Genomic DNA, 15,603 nt, shown 5'->3' with positions numbered 1-15,603 from the left:
GGTCGTCCTTTATGAACAGTCTAACCTCGTCGATACAAAAGGATATCCTCGACAAAATTCACAAGTTTGTCAAGTAATGTATTTTATATGTCCATAATTTTTATTACCCGAAAAATCATTTACAAAAGATAAATTTTTTGTAGTAAGAGTGACATAAGAGTGTTAGGTAATATCAGTGTTGATACTTTTTTATATTAATACAAAGGAGTTTTTTTTTTTTTTCCTGAATAAAATATCAGTGTTGATACAGAGGCACCTTGGCAAAGGAAACTGTGTAGAGTTGCGTTTGATACTAACCCCCAACTTGTAGAGTACTTTATTTTAGTTTTCCAAATTCAAATTGCATAAGAAATAAGGTCATATGGTACTATGGTAGTGGCTACTGCTCCATGACTATGCTGCCTAGTCATGCGGCCACTAGCTACTTGTTCACTTGAAGAATGATGAGGATTATAGAAAGGAATTAAATGAAACGACTTTTCATCAAAGTTTATAGATCAGTTGAGCTAGTATCTGATACTGATAAGTAGACATTTTTTATGTGAAAGTTTGCAATAGATTAGATTCCAAAGAGAAGATATCATTAGTGAAACTCCACCAAATAACCTTCCTTTAACATTATAATATAACCATATACCATCTTAAAAGCTTTTCACAAAACTAACCTTATACCCATGTGAAAAGTCCTCAATGCCCTTAGGAGAAATAATCTATCTTTCTCTTCTCCTCTCTCATGATTTTGCACCCACACCCATTATCAATTTTTGTATTATTTCTTCTCATCACCTCTCTCACCAATTGCAACTAACATCTTTATCTATTTAAAATGTTAACATTTCTCTTCAAAAGTTATCAAAGTTGAAGGAAAAAATAGTTTTTGATAATGGGTAAGTGTTATTGTTGTGTATATGTTATGAGTGTTATATAATAGTTTATAGTTGTTTTTCGAAATATTCTGGGTTTAAAAATTTGTCAAAAAAATGAATTTTATGTTGAGATGACAAATTTTTAAGTGCTTTCTGCGAACTGGGATTTTTATGTTCGGACATGCTTCGCACATGGTTCGGACATTGGACACATGTCCGAACGACGAACGATGTCCGAACCATGTGGAACATATTTCCGAACCATATGCGAACGATGTATGAACAATATGTGAACGATGTCTGAACCATATTCGAACCATGTGTGAACGATGTCGAAACCATGTGCGAATGATGTCGGAATCATGTGTGAATGATGTCCGAACCATGTGCGAATGATGTCCGAACATAAAAATCCCACTTCGCATAATTCACTTAGAAATTTGTTATCTCAACATAAAATTCATTTTTTGACAAATTTTTAAACCCTAATAGTTCGAAAAACAACTATAAATCATTATATAACACACCAATAACTTATACACAATAATAACACTTACCCATTATCAATTTTTTTTCCTTCAACTATGATAACTTTTGAGGAGAAATTTAAAAAATTTGAAATAGATAAAGATATTAGTTGCAATTCATGAGTGAGGTGAGGAGAAAGAAAGAATAAAAAATATGGTGGGAGTGGGTGCAAAATCGTGAGAGGAGAAGAGAACAAGTGATTATTTCTCCTAAGGGCATTGAGAATTTTTCACATGATTTTTTTTTTAGAAGGGTATATGGTTATATTATAAGGTTAAATGAAGGTTATTTGAGAGAGTTTCCCTACCATTATCATACTCAGTTGATAACCAAATACATATGGCTTAAGGAAAGTTTTTAAAAATATGGCTTTTAAAAAAATAATGTATAAAAATATGGCTTTCTCATATGGGTAAGTTTTGCTTGAATTATTTTTAAAATAGTTATACTTTATATGGATTTTTTTGGCAATTTAGTTGTAAAAAATCTTATATTAAACATGAATAATTAATAAATTATTTACATAAAATACACTCAATATTAAAAAGCTATATGACTCATTTAAATTTATATATTGTTGATGCAGTTTTTCACCAACAGTAGATTAAGAAATCTAATAGGGATATTAGTACTAAATTGTAAACCATAATACAAAATAAGAACCACTTCGTCCACACATAACTTTTATGTGGTTCAGTGGTTAAAATCCACCTAGTCCACGAGACAGTATTATTGATTTTCTCTCACAATTTTTGTAGAGTTTCAATAATACAAAAAGACTGTCCCTTTCCATGTCCACTATTCCTGATATTTATAGGGGGATTTCCTGAGTATGTTTGTAATTGGCGTCCGTTCGGGTTTCAAGGACTATGACAACTAACCTGTCAACTTTTTGCTGTCGTATGGTTCATTTAATCTTGGCCTTTGGATCTCGAGCTAACCCAATCGGATGGCCAATTGATTCATGTAGTTTATGTATAAATAGGGTGATCAGACCTGAACCCTCACCACCTTTGCATTCAAAAAGTTTCCTTTTTCAAAAACAAAGTTTCCCTTTTCTTCTCCAACTTCTCCCAAAATCCCTTCATTGCCTTTCAGATTTTTAGAAGCTTTCAGGGAGCTTCTTGTGGACGTATCGACACTTTCTTTAATCTGATCATATAGACTGTAAGTATTTCCTCACCTGGTATGAATTTTTCAATTCTTTGCTTTCCAATGAGTTTTTTTTTACTGTGAAAAATATCCTTTGCTCAATGTCGATTAGGTTACGTCTGAGTGTAAATAGGAAATATGGTTCGGTTTAGGCTAAATGAACGATACTAGGCTAATTTAGAAATAAGGATTTCATCAAACTGCGCAAATTTTCTGGGTTTTTCAAAGAAAATTCTATTGGTAAATCGATTTGAATACCTATTTGGGGTGTAGAAGCTGAAGGGTTTTTAGGTTTGGTCCTGGGTAGCTTAAAGGTTATGATTCCTTAAGCAGTTTTGCATTAAACTTCTTTCAAAAGAAAAGTAGTAGGTTTGACGAGTCTTACACACGAATCCCGGAGTATCAGGGCATTTTAAGAAATCAAAACGCGTGGCCTAGGACCAAGCATGAAACCACATGTTGAGGCTAGGACTCATCTTAGCTCGTATAAATTGTCAGATCCCAAAAGTAAACCACTTAAACCCTCAGACTTCCATACCTCCACAACCATAGCTAGTAATCATCTTAGGTCGCCACTAATAGGCCGCTTTATCATCAGGCGATCTAAATTATAGCCCCCGCAAAAAAAAAAAAAAAAAATACCGCGAGCTACTCTGCTCGGAGCCAAGACAAAGGCAAGTAGGTTACCTCTGGCTCTCCCATCCCTCATTTCGACGTCGTGATGGAGAGGGAAATCATGGTCGACCCCAACGCATTCTTCGAGGCTGAGCACATAGTATCTCGGATCACGACTCAGGGGAAAGTTAAAAAGATCCTACTGAGTCATGGGATTGAGACGGAAGCTGATGGCCTCCATGCTCGGCCTGTGCTGGAAGGAGAGCAGAGATGCGCCCCTCTCAAAGATAACTATGGAGCTTGGAGTGACGAACACCTGAAGGCAGGTGTCTTCCTCCCCTTGGACCAGTATTTTGTAGACTTCCTGAACTATGTCAACCTAGCTCCATTCTAGCTCCCACCAAACTCATACAGACTTTTGGCGGGGTTAAAATATTTGTTTCTAAGGCACGAGTGGGAGGTCCCCACTCCAGCGGATATTATGTATTTCTTTTTCCTCAAGGCTAGTCCCGACCAGAAAGGGCGAGGTGACGATTTTTACTACCTCACTTGTTTTCCCAACTCAGCATCCGTCATCGACCTCCCCAGCCACCCAAATGACTATAAAGACTTGTTCTTTATGTCAAATGGGTTCAAGAATTGCGAACACTAATACTTCAACCATCCCCGTAAGTCTTCTATCTTTATGAATTTAGAACGTGAACTTTTTATCACTTTCACACACATTTTTTATTCTGATTAAGTTCTTTCCTTGTGTAGCTATATTTTCAAGGACAGGGCAATCTGAGACCCTTGGGGGTCAATATGAGACCTTGTCTAGTCTTCCTCTGTCAGAGAAAGACCACCGTCAGGTTAAGAATGACACCACCATGGTGGCCCGCAACCTGATCAGAAAGGTCCAGACGCTGGCTCTCAGGACCCGAGTTCCTCTTTCAGTCATCCCCGAGCTCCCCCATCCTCAAGAAGCCTTTTCAGCTAATGAAGACATTGAGGAGGAGGAAGACGTGGCACCGCTGGTGCAAAAAAGGTGAGCTCCTGAGGATAATCAGGAGCCTAACCCAGAATGAGCTGTGTCCGGGGCAGCAGCCGACCCCTTCGGCCAAGGATACCCATACTCATACAGAGAGTTAGATCGGGCTGCTGCCAGTTATAGAATAATTCGATTCAACCCTAATCAACTCGTTAGTCATCATCCTACCGATCCTGACCTAAACTGTAACGCCCTACTTCCTTAGAGCCGTTACTAAGTGAGTTTTAAGACAAAACAGTGCAATGAACTCGCTAACCGAGGTTTTGAAACAAAAGTGTGACTAATAAAAGTTAAGGCTGTAATCTTTGAAAATGCGTTGAATTAATAAAAAATTCTAGCATTAAACAATTGGGATCCCAAAGTAAGATTTGAAAACTATTTACATCTTGAAATAAGTTTACAGTTGATCAGTTCCAAAATCATAGATTATTACAGCCATTTTCAAATAAACCCCCAACCAAAGCAGTCGGGCAGGCCAAACATGTACGCGTCGCTTCACGCTCTCCGTACTCATGGTTGGTTGACTCAACCATTGCCCTTACCTGCAACACAGAGCACCCGTGAGCCGAAGCCCAGCAAGAAAACTCATGCAGAGCATAACATATGCAATTTATACAGTTTATCATAACAGATAATCCACATATAAACAAGTCAACCATTAGACTAAACAAATACGGCCATGCCGCCCCCGAAGCCTTACCGAAGCCTGGGGTCTCAGTCTTCACCGTAGGGATACCACCCGTATCCCCTGGGTCCTACCCTGACCATAGCATCCTATGTGCTAGGTGTTACTTCCGGCCCCGCTGTCGATCTCGGCCTTGCCGCCCTCGGCCATAGCCGTTCATTTCACTATAATCACATATATAGCATAAATCAAACAACATTCAAACAAATATCAATTCATTTAAATCTGCACCCTAACATGTAATGCAATATAGGGCCGTGCCCTGCAATCATCTCATCATGCAACATGCAATATAGGGCCGTGCCCCGCAATCACACTATGGGCCCATGCCCCATCCTACGGGTGTTATAGTTTTCTTACCTGTATTCTGAGCTTTCCGATGCACCAAGGCCACAAGCACGGTCCTCTAGCACGAGCCTCACCGAAATCCTAGTCACAACACACACAAAACAATCTTTAATACTAACCAACCCAAAACCACTTCCCGGGACCAATCCCGCACTCTCGGGACCTCTAAATCCCTAAAACAATACATTGGAACCATCCCCCGAGTCCCCGGGCAAAAGCCCTAAAAACCAGAATTTTTGCCTGCCAAAATGGCCTAGGGCCGCGACACTCCCCTCAAGGGCCGCGGCGCCCAGCAGCCTGACCTCCTCCTGATGCAACCTCGCGCCGCGGCGCCCAAGAACAGGGCCGCGACGCTCATACGCGAACCCAGATTTTCTGGGTTTTCTCTTGCGTTTTTTCCGAACTAAAACAATCTCAAATCATCCCAAACTCAAACCTAAGCCCCAAAACCATATCAAAACCCCAAGTAGACCATTCAATCATCCCATAAACATCATAACCCAGCTCAAGAACACAATCTCTCTCAAAATCCGCCCCTTAGATTCCTAAATTCAGCAACTCATACAAAACCTAGAAACTCAACTCAAGCTTTAGATTTCTCAAATCAAAACAGAAACAAGCCCTAAATTTGCATAAAACTTCTTACCTCAAGTGGAGAATTCATTCTTTGCTTCCTAGATCCATCTCCAAGTCTCCAAATTTCAGCTCCTTCTCTTCTTCTTCTTCTTCTTCTTCTAGCTTTTCTTTTCTTCTTTTCTAATTTTATCAAAACCCAACATATATGCCAAGCCCAAACCGTGTACCCCTATAACACAGCTCAAATTTGTCTAAACCCCTTGCCAAATGACCATTTTACCCCTTCATCAAAACCCTTTGCTAACTAAACCTCAAGGGCACACTAGTCATTTCTCCTATATTGCAATTCTACCATTTCTTTCACCTAAACTTGTTACTCTCAGCAGTAACTAACGGTTACCCAGGTTACTCAATCACCAATAACCAATACCCGCTAAACCTCAACTTAAACATAAAATTCCCAAGGTACCCCTAGGCTCCTCCCGAGCCGGGTATAGAAATCCCGTTGTGACTCTTAAGTAAACTAGCTCTCTAGGACCGTCTCGGCACGTGCATCACAATAATAATACCACACTCACGTGGTACAAATTACAGAATACAATTATCACATATATGCCCTCAGCGGGCTAAAATTACCAGTTTACCCCTATCATGCAAACGGGGTCTACATGCATAATTATTTCACCTAACATGCATACTAACCACGTAGTCACGCATCTCGAATGTTCAATTAGTCATATAACATGCTTTAAATCATAACCATGCATTTAACTCATAAAATCACACATAAATCCCATCATGCCCTCCTGGCACGCTAATCAAGGCCCTTAAGCCTTATTAGCGAATTTGGGTCGTTACATAAACACAACCCTCCTCCAGTGTGTGGACCATTTGGTGGTACGCTATGACCACAGCTACCCCAAAGGTACCATCGTGGTTGACAACACTCTCAATTTTAGGTCCACCATTTTTGAAGAGTATGGTACAAACCGTAGGACTTGATCTTCCCTGTGTCAGAGTGTATATGCCCCTAGTTTTAGGCAATACGTAGATGAGTCCAGCCCCGAGGAAGGACCTGAACACCCTAGGACCCAGGAGGTCATAATTTTAGATTCTCCCCCACCTCCATTAATCTAAGAGTTAGAGGTTGTGCCCACCTCGATTGATAACCCCGAGTTGATTGTAATAGATTCCCCCTAGCTCGACGGGTAGGGTTCTTGCTCTTTCTCTTGTGTTTATAATACTTTGAATAGTTACTTCTTTAATCTGAATCCTCGTTCGTTCTTTTTCAGGAGAAGAGATGGAGTTGCCAGAAGCCCCGAGTTTGAGGGGTACTTTTAAGGCCGGCGGGGCCGGAGCTGGTCCCGTGGTGAAGAGGACCAGAGTGACAAAGAAAATAGCTCCGAAGATTGGGGGCACCACCGAGTCTCTAGCTAAAGACAAAGTTACCAGATCCAGCCAAGAACAACCACTGAAGAAACTCCCCTCAGCTCCGGTAACAACAATCACGGTTCAACAAACTCCTCCTCCCCTTCCTTGACACGTACCTCCCTCAAATCCTCAAGTAATCCAAGGCAAGGCTCCCACTGTCTAGATTCTGGTTAAGCCACTCAACCTGGACAAGATCCTCGAGGCTTTTCGGGGTACTGTGTACGAGGTGGCAAGCCATATGGCCGCCTATGCTTACAGAGCCCACGCCAGAGAATTAAGGGCTATAGAAGAGCATACTCCTGAGGATGTCCTCAAATCTTATTCTTCCGCAGTTTGTCCTGACTCAATTTTGAGGAATTGCTCAGGTTAAGGGCAGGGAAGAGGATCTCCGAGCTACCTTGAGTGCGGCTCAAGAGGGCGAACAGACTGCTAAAGTTGCTCTGGTTTCTTCCTAAGAGAGCGAGCGGTCTGCGAAAGCCATCCCGTCTGCCTCCCAAAATCAGGTCGTGGATGTAAGCTGTCACGTGGACTAGCTTCAAGCCGAGAATGAAGAACTCAAGAAAAAGCTGATCGAGGTCGAGGCCAAGGCCAAGGAGGAAGTTGTGGAATCATTGACTCAAATGGAGGAGATGCTTTAGCATTGCTAGGCTATCAACAAAGATAGGAACTTCACCTTTATGTTGCCCGAGTTGTGGGAACCATATCTTGCCAGGTTCAAGATTCGGTTCTCACAGGAACCATCGGAGACCGCCGAAGCCTTTGAAGCTGTTGAGGGAGATGGTGAGGAAGTGACTTCATTGGAGTGAGATGACATACCTCAATGGCTCATTATTTTTATTTTTAGCTTCTGTAATTAAGTCCCTTGGGACCAAAACAATTGTCTTTGGGCTCAAGTTGAGGTTTTTCTCCTTGAGATGACAATATTTTTTTTGAATATACAGCTAACTTGTGATATATTTGTATTTCCCTTAGTCAATTATTTTCTCATGTTTATGAATACTTAGATTCTTGTACATTCGAAATCTTAGGGGTTGACTTTAGATCGAGATAGATTTTATCAACATCTTAGTTGTATCCTAAGATTTTGCTCGCTTATTTGCGTCATACCTATTAGGAATGAGGCCTCGAACCTGGTTATATCCAGGGTTTTTAGTTGGCTTAGTAGCATTATACCTGTTAGGAATTAGGGCTCGGACCTAGTTATATCCAGGATTTTTTAATTTTCTTAATAGCATTGTACCTGTTAGGAATCAGGCCTCGGACCTGGTTGTATCCAGGGTTTTATTGTTAAAGGTTTCTCAAACTTAGTTCGCGTTAGGAGTTTTGAAAATTCGAGCTTCAAAGGGTCGTTGAATAATCAATTTTTCCCAACATCTAGGTTTTAATATTTATCCGAATAAGTTGAACTCTCTTCAAAGCTCTCTTCGGTTATGTGCCCCCCAAGCAACCGGAACATATAAATGTTCTTGGATGCTTTTCAAAATGAGCTCGTGATAATAAAAATGATAAAAATTGTTATTTATTGAACTTAAATGGCTTTTATAATTAAGCCTTATATAAATGGTAATTCTAAAAACATTAAAGATAGCGAAACTATTGATAATACTTTTTTAAGTGTAGGGCATTCCAGGTTCGTGGCACTATTTCCCCACTTAGCCGGGCTAGCTTGAAAGTTCCTTCATGCAGAACCTCTACGATTTGATACAGTCCTTCCCAGTTCAGCCCTAACACACCATCCTTGGGATTTTTATTTGCCAAAAAGAACATTTAGAGAACCAGATCGCCTAATCCGAGTCTGCGACCCTTAACCTTTGAATTGAAATAACGAGTGATCTTCTGTTGATAATGGGGGAGCTGTAATTGTGACGCCTCTCATTTTTGATTAGATTGAGGGATGCACTAAGTAGCTCGTGGTTATGATCCTGATCAAAGGTCTTTTGTCTGTGGATTGTCACCATCGCCTCAATTGGGAGCATAACCTCGCTTCCAAAGGTTAGGGAAAAATGGGTATGTCCCGTGGAGGTTCTATGTGAGATCTAGTAGGCCCAGAGTACTTGTGGGAGCTTCTCGGGCCATAATCCCTTGGCCTTATCTAGTCTTTTCTTCAAGCTTGCCTTCAAGGTTTTGTTTACGGCTTCGACCTGCCCATTGGCTTGTGGGTATGCTACCGATGAGAAACTCTTGGTTATGCCCTATTTTCACAAAAGTCTGTGAATAGATCACTATCGAACCGAGTTCCTTTGTCTAATACGATCTTTTTAGGGAGTCCAATCGATATATGATATTCTTCACAATAAAATCCAGGACTCTCTTCGAGGTGATGGTTGCCAAAGGTTCAGCCTCTACCCACTTTGTGAAATAATCGATTGTGACTACTGCATAACGAACTCCTCATTTTCCTGTTGGCATGGAACCAATTAAGTCAATTATCCATGCTACAAATGGCCAAGGGGATGAGATCATGGTTAGCTCAACTGGAGCAGATTGGGCAACTATGGAGAAGCGTTGGCATTTGTCCCACTTTTGCACATACGAGATCGAGATCCTTTATCAAAGTGGGCAAAAAATAGCCTTGTCTCAGCACCTCTAGAGCTAGGTTTTCCCCCCAGCATGGTCTCTGTAGAAGCCTTCATGTATTTCTTGCAAAATAGTTTGTGCTTCCTCGGACAGAAAACATCGTAGGAGGGGCAACTAATGCCCTCATCGATATAGGATCCCCTCAATCATAACATACCACGGAGCTTGATACAACAACTTTCTTGTGTCGTTCCTATCATCAGGTAACCTTCCAGCTGTGAGGTACTCCACTATGGGAGTCATCCAGGTCGGTTTTATGTCAATCATTCTGACATCAACCATTTTTGCTGTTATACTTGGGCTTTCCAAGAACTCCACTGGAACTACATTCAATGTATCTATCTCTTTGGAGGTAGCGAGTCGAGCCAGAGCATCAACGTTGAAATTCTGCTCGTGGGGTACTTGCTCAACGAAGCTAAACTCAAACTCAGATAACTCACCCTTTACCTTTGTCAAATAGGCCGCCATCTTGATGCCTCGAGCTTGGCATTCCCCCAATATCTGATTTACCACGAGCTAGGAGTCACTATAACATTGGATGGCTTTTTCCTTGAGCTCTTTCACCATCCTTAGCCCCGCCAATAAGGCCTCATATTCCGCTTCATTATTAGATGCTTCCAATCCAAACCTGAGAGCTGTATGGAACCGATGTCCTTCAGGTGAGATTAAGATTATCCCAGCTCCTGATCCGTTTTCATTTGACATTCTATCAACGAAGATTTTCCATAATTTCTGCGCCAGCTCCCTTATCAGCTCGTCCTCAAAACTTGTGCACTCAGCCACAAAATCAACAAGGGCTTGGCTCTTGATTGTCGTCCGTGGCATGTATAATATCTCGAAGTGGCTAAGTTTGATGGCCCATTTTAATAGATGTTCTGACGTTTCAGGCTTTTGCAAAACCTGCCTTAAAGATTGGTCGGTTAAGACGTGAATAGAATGGGACTGGAAGTATGGCTTGAGATTCCTTGAAGCCAAAATGAGACATAACACAAGTTTTCTATCAATGGGTACCGTGATTCAGCTCCGAGAAGCCTCTTATTTACATAATATACGAGTTTCTACGCCCGATTTTTTTTCTCAAACTAACACAACACTGACTGTGTTTTCTATCATGACCAGGTAAAGAAACAAACATTCTCTGGATGTCAGTTTTGACAGTACGAGGGGTTAAGCTAGGTGTGTTTTCAGATCGCGAAATGCCTGTTCGCATTCTTCCGCCAATTCAAATTTCTTGTTTCCCCTGAGCAAGTTGTAGAATGGTAGACACTTGTCAGTGGAGTTTGAAAAGAAGCGGTTTAAAGCAGCCACCTTTCCAGTTAGGCTTTATACTTCCTTACACAACTTGGGCGAAGGCATTCTAGCAGTGACCTGATTTTTTTTCTGAATTCGCCTCTATCCCCCTTGTGTTGACTATAAAGCCTAGAAAATTTCCCGGCACAACTCTGCAAGTGCACTTCTGGGGATTCAAATTCATGTTGTACTTCCTCAATATGCCAAAACATTCTTCCAGGTCGTACACATGGTTACTAGCAGTCTTTGACTTGACGAGCATATCATCGACATACACCTCCATGTTTCTCCCGATCTGGTTAGCGAACATTTTCTTGACCAACAGTTGGTATGTAGCTCCGGCGTTTTTCAGCCCAAATGGCATAATTTTGTAGCAATATACATTATGCTCGGTCATGAAACTGGTATGCTCTTGGTCTGCAGGGTTCATCGCAATCTGGTTATATCTAGAGTACGCGTCCATGAAAGACATGAGCTCGTGACCGGCCGTGGGGTCTACCAATTGATCAATTCTTGGTAGAGGGAAACAATCCTTGGGACAAGCCTTGTTGAGGTCGGAGAAATCGGTACAAGTTCTCCACTTCCCGTTTGGCTTCGGGACCAACACAGGGTTAGCAACCCAGATTGGGTATTTTGCCTGCCTGACAAATCCGCATTTAAGTAGGCGAGCTACTTCTTCTTCTAGCACTTTAGATCGTATTGTCCCCAAAAGCCTCTATTTTTGGGACTTTGCAGGCACATTCTTATCCAAGTTTAAGGTATGCATTATTATACTCGGATCCCACCATATCCTCATGTGACCAGATGAAGACATCCAGGTTCTTCCTTAGGAACTCGACCAACTCCTTCTTCCTTTTAGCTTCAAGATTTTTTCCAATTTTGACAACTCTTAAAGGTTCGACCCAGGGTCGATGTTTATTTCCTCGAGCTCTTCTATTGCTTTAAGCTCAGGCATGTCTTCACGTACCCGTAGATTAATGTCATCCCGTTGAACAACCTCATCGATTCCTTCTTCTATAACCATCATCTACTGCCCGGGTTATGATTTTCCCTTCATAGAAATGCTGTAGCATTCTCTGGTGGTGAGCCAGTCTCCTCTTACTGTGCATATCCCCGAGGTTGAGGTGAATTTCATTGCCAAGTGTCAGATCGAGGTGATGGCCTCAAAAGCCATTAGCTTGGGACGTCCCAAAATTGCGTTATACGCAGACGGACAATTGATTACCACAAACTCAAGTATTTTAGAGACAGTTTGTGCCTCTTCTCCCAGCGTAACCACTAATCCGATCCCCCTATGGCCGTCGTTCCTTCACCTAAAAATGCGTATAGAGTCATTGAGGTTGCCTTCAAATCAGTTACAGACAATCCCATCTTTTCTAGGGTCGACCTGAAAAGCACATTTACAGAACTTCCATTATCCACCAGTATCCTCCGTACCCTTCGGTTAGCGAGCTGCACAATTACCACCAGCGGGTTCTTATGTGGGAATTGAACGTGGCTAGCATCCTCTTCCATGAAAATGATTGGTTTTTTTCCAACCACTGTTGTTTCGATAATCACTGCTCTGGGAAAAACTCCACACCGTTATGAGTTTTCAAATCATTAATATACCTCTTCTGGGCCTCGCTTCTCGTGCCCGCCAAATGAGGTCCTCTGGCAATAGTAGTTATATCTCCTCCTACTATCGGAGGAGGGTTGACCAAATTCGTTTGAGCTCCAGGTTGACCTGTCAATGCTTCCATAGTTGGATAAGGATTCTGCTCGGCAGGTTGATTGGGAATTACCTGATTTCGGGCGTACTAGGCTAATGGTCTAGCCCGAATGAGAGTCTCAATCTCATTCTTCAGCCGTCGGCAATCATCGGTGTTATGATCGATGTCATTGTGGAATCGACAGAGCTTTGAGGGGTCTCTCTTCACCCTCTGATAACTTAAAGGTTCTGGCTTCTTCCATGGGAGGCGATTAGAATTTGCTAGGAAGATATGTTCCCAGGTGTCCATTAGGTCAGTGTAGGTGGCATAAACGGGCTTCAATTTCTCCATAGACTTATTATTCTTCATACTGTTTTGGTCGCCCTCACCATTCCCCTTTTGTTGTTTCCCATTTGGTTATTCTGGGTACCAGGTTGAGTCGTAGCTGCAACATCTGTCACCGCTCCAGCGGGTTAGATAGGGGCCTGGCTGGTTCCTGTGACAACAGATCGCGCCTCTTCCAGGTCTATCCACTCCTGAGCTCGCACCAAGAACTCATATACACTTTTAACTCCTTTTCGTTGGAGTTCTTGCCATAGGTCGCCTCCCACCAGGATTCCTGTCCTCATCGCCATGAGCTTGGAGCTATCATCAGCGTCCCTAGCTCGTGCTGCAACACTGGCGAATCTGTTCAGATATGCTTTCAGTGATTCACCAGGTTGCTGTTTTACATTAGCCTATGAATCAGCCTCTACACGAGTTGCCTATGAAGCTCAGAATGCTCTCTTAAACTCGAAAGACAACTTCTTCCATGAGCTTATCGAATGCTTCTTGTATTGTTTAAACCATTGTTTGGCAAGTATAACCAGAGTTGCAGGGAACAGGATACATCTTAGATCGAGCTCGATATTGTGTGCCATCATCATTGTGATGTTCTCGAGGTGATCAGATGGATCAATGTTTCCATCAAATGTCAGTATGTTCGGCATCCTAAAGCCAATAAGATATGTAGCTACTGCAATGTTTGGAGTGAAAGGTTCGAGCTCCTCATCTAAGTCGCAATTGTCCATTCCTTTTCCAGATAAGCTTCTCTTTATCTGTTCCTCCATCAAATCCACTCTCTCAAGGGTTAGGTCCTTGGTCCCTAGGTTAGCTAGGGGCTGTTCAACAGCTCCCATCCTATTGTACACGTTTGATGGGTTGTTGTCCCTCCATGTTCGAGTTTAGTTAGGTGGGACATTCCTGACCTCGCGTACGATGGAAGGACCTCCCTCATGTTGATTATAACTAATATCCTTATTACGAGTTGGGAGAAATTTGAACTCGGAGGTCAGGGATACCATAATCGCCCAGGTGAAGGAGAACCTGGATGTCTTGGCCTGGTCTCATTCAGATATGATCGAGATCGACCGCAACGTCATATGTCACACCCTAAACATTGACGAAAATGCAACTCTCTTCCGGAAAAAGCGGAGGCCCCTAGGGGTGGAGAGGGCAGAGGCCCTCAAGTTAGAAGTCGAGAAGTTGTCCTCGATCAACTTCATCCAGGAGGCCCTGTATCCTGTTTGGCTGGGCAATCTGCTGTTGGTACCGAAGCCAAATGGGACGTGGAGGACTTGCATCGATTTCACCGATCTTAACAAGGCCTACCCAAAAGATTGTTTCCCTCTGCCCCGAATTGACCAGTGGTGGATGCTACATCCGGGTATGAGTTATTGAGGTTCATGGATGCCTACTCCGGCTACAACCAGATCGCAATGCATGTAGTAGACCAGGAACACACTAGCTTTTAGACAGAAAATGGTGTATACTGCTACGTCCTCATGCCCTTCGAGCTTAAGAATGTTGGGGCCACCTATTAGAGGCTGGTCAATAAGATGTTCTAGAACCAACTGGGGAAGAACATGGAAGTCTATATAGACAACATGTTGGTCAAGTCCAAGACCTTGGCCGAACACGCAGATGACTTGGCAGAAGCATTTGCCATTATGCGGAAGTATGGAATGAAGCTAAACCAAAAAAAGTGCACTTTTGGCGTGGCCTCCAAGAAGTTTCTGGGCTTCATAGTAAGCTTGAGAGGAATAGAAGCCAACCCGGACAAGATCAGAGCATTGATTAAGATTCCATCACCTTGGAAGCACAAAGATGTTCAAAGCTTGACGAGAAGAATAGCATCTTTGAGCCGCTTCGTCTCAAATTCCACGAATAAGTGCATCCCATTCTTCAATATACTTCGCGGAAGGCAAAGGTTTGAATGGACGGCCAGTGTGAAGAGGCCTTCCGAAAATTGAAGGAACATTTGGCCCAAGCGCCAATCTTGTCGAAACCAGTGGATGGGGAGCCATTGTACCTATATTTGGCAGTGTTGGAACATGCCATCAGCGCCGCTTTAGTGCGAGAAGAGGGAAAGGTCCAGCTCCTGGTCTATTACATAAGAAAAAGGTTGCTGGGCACGGAGTCCAGATACCCATTAATCAAGAAGCTGACATTTTGCTTACTAACAGCCTCCAGGAAGCTGATTCCTTATGTTCAGGCCAACGCCATTAAGGTACTAATGAACCATCCCCTACGACAAGTGCTATAGAAACCTGAATCATCCCCAGGATTTCTATCAAGGGATAGGCTCTGACCGACTTCATCTTAGAATGCACTGGGATAATTGAAGATTAAGAACTCGTTGACCCTATAATGCCTTTGTAGAAAATATTCGTACATGGAGCCTCAAATGAAAATGGGTCTGGGGCCGGGATCATCTTGATATCCCCTCAAGGTCACCAGTTGCAAAGTGACCTACGCTTCCAGTTCGAAGCATCA

The sequence above is a fragment of the Humulus lupulus genome, chromosome 5 (assembly GCF_963169125.1).
Source record: "Humulus lupulus chromosome 5, drHumLupu1.1, whole genome shotgun sequence".
Lineage (NCBI taxonomy): Eukaryota > Viridiplantae > Streptophyta > Magnoliopsida > Rosales > Cannabaceae > Humulus > Humulus lupulus.
This window is presented reverse-complemented; position numbering follows the sequence as displayed.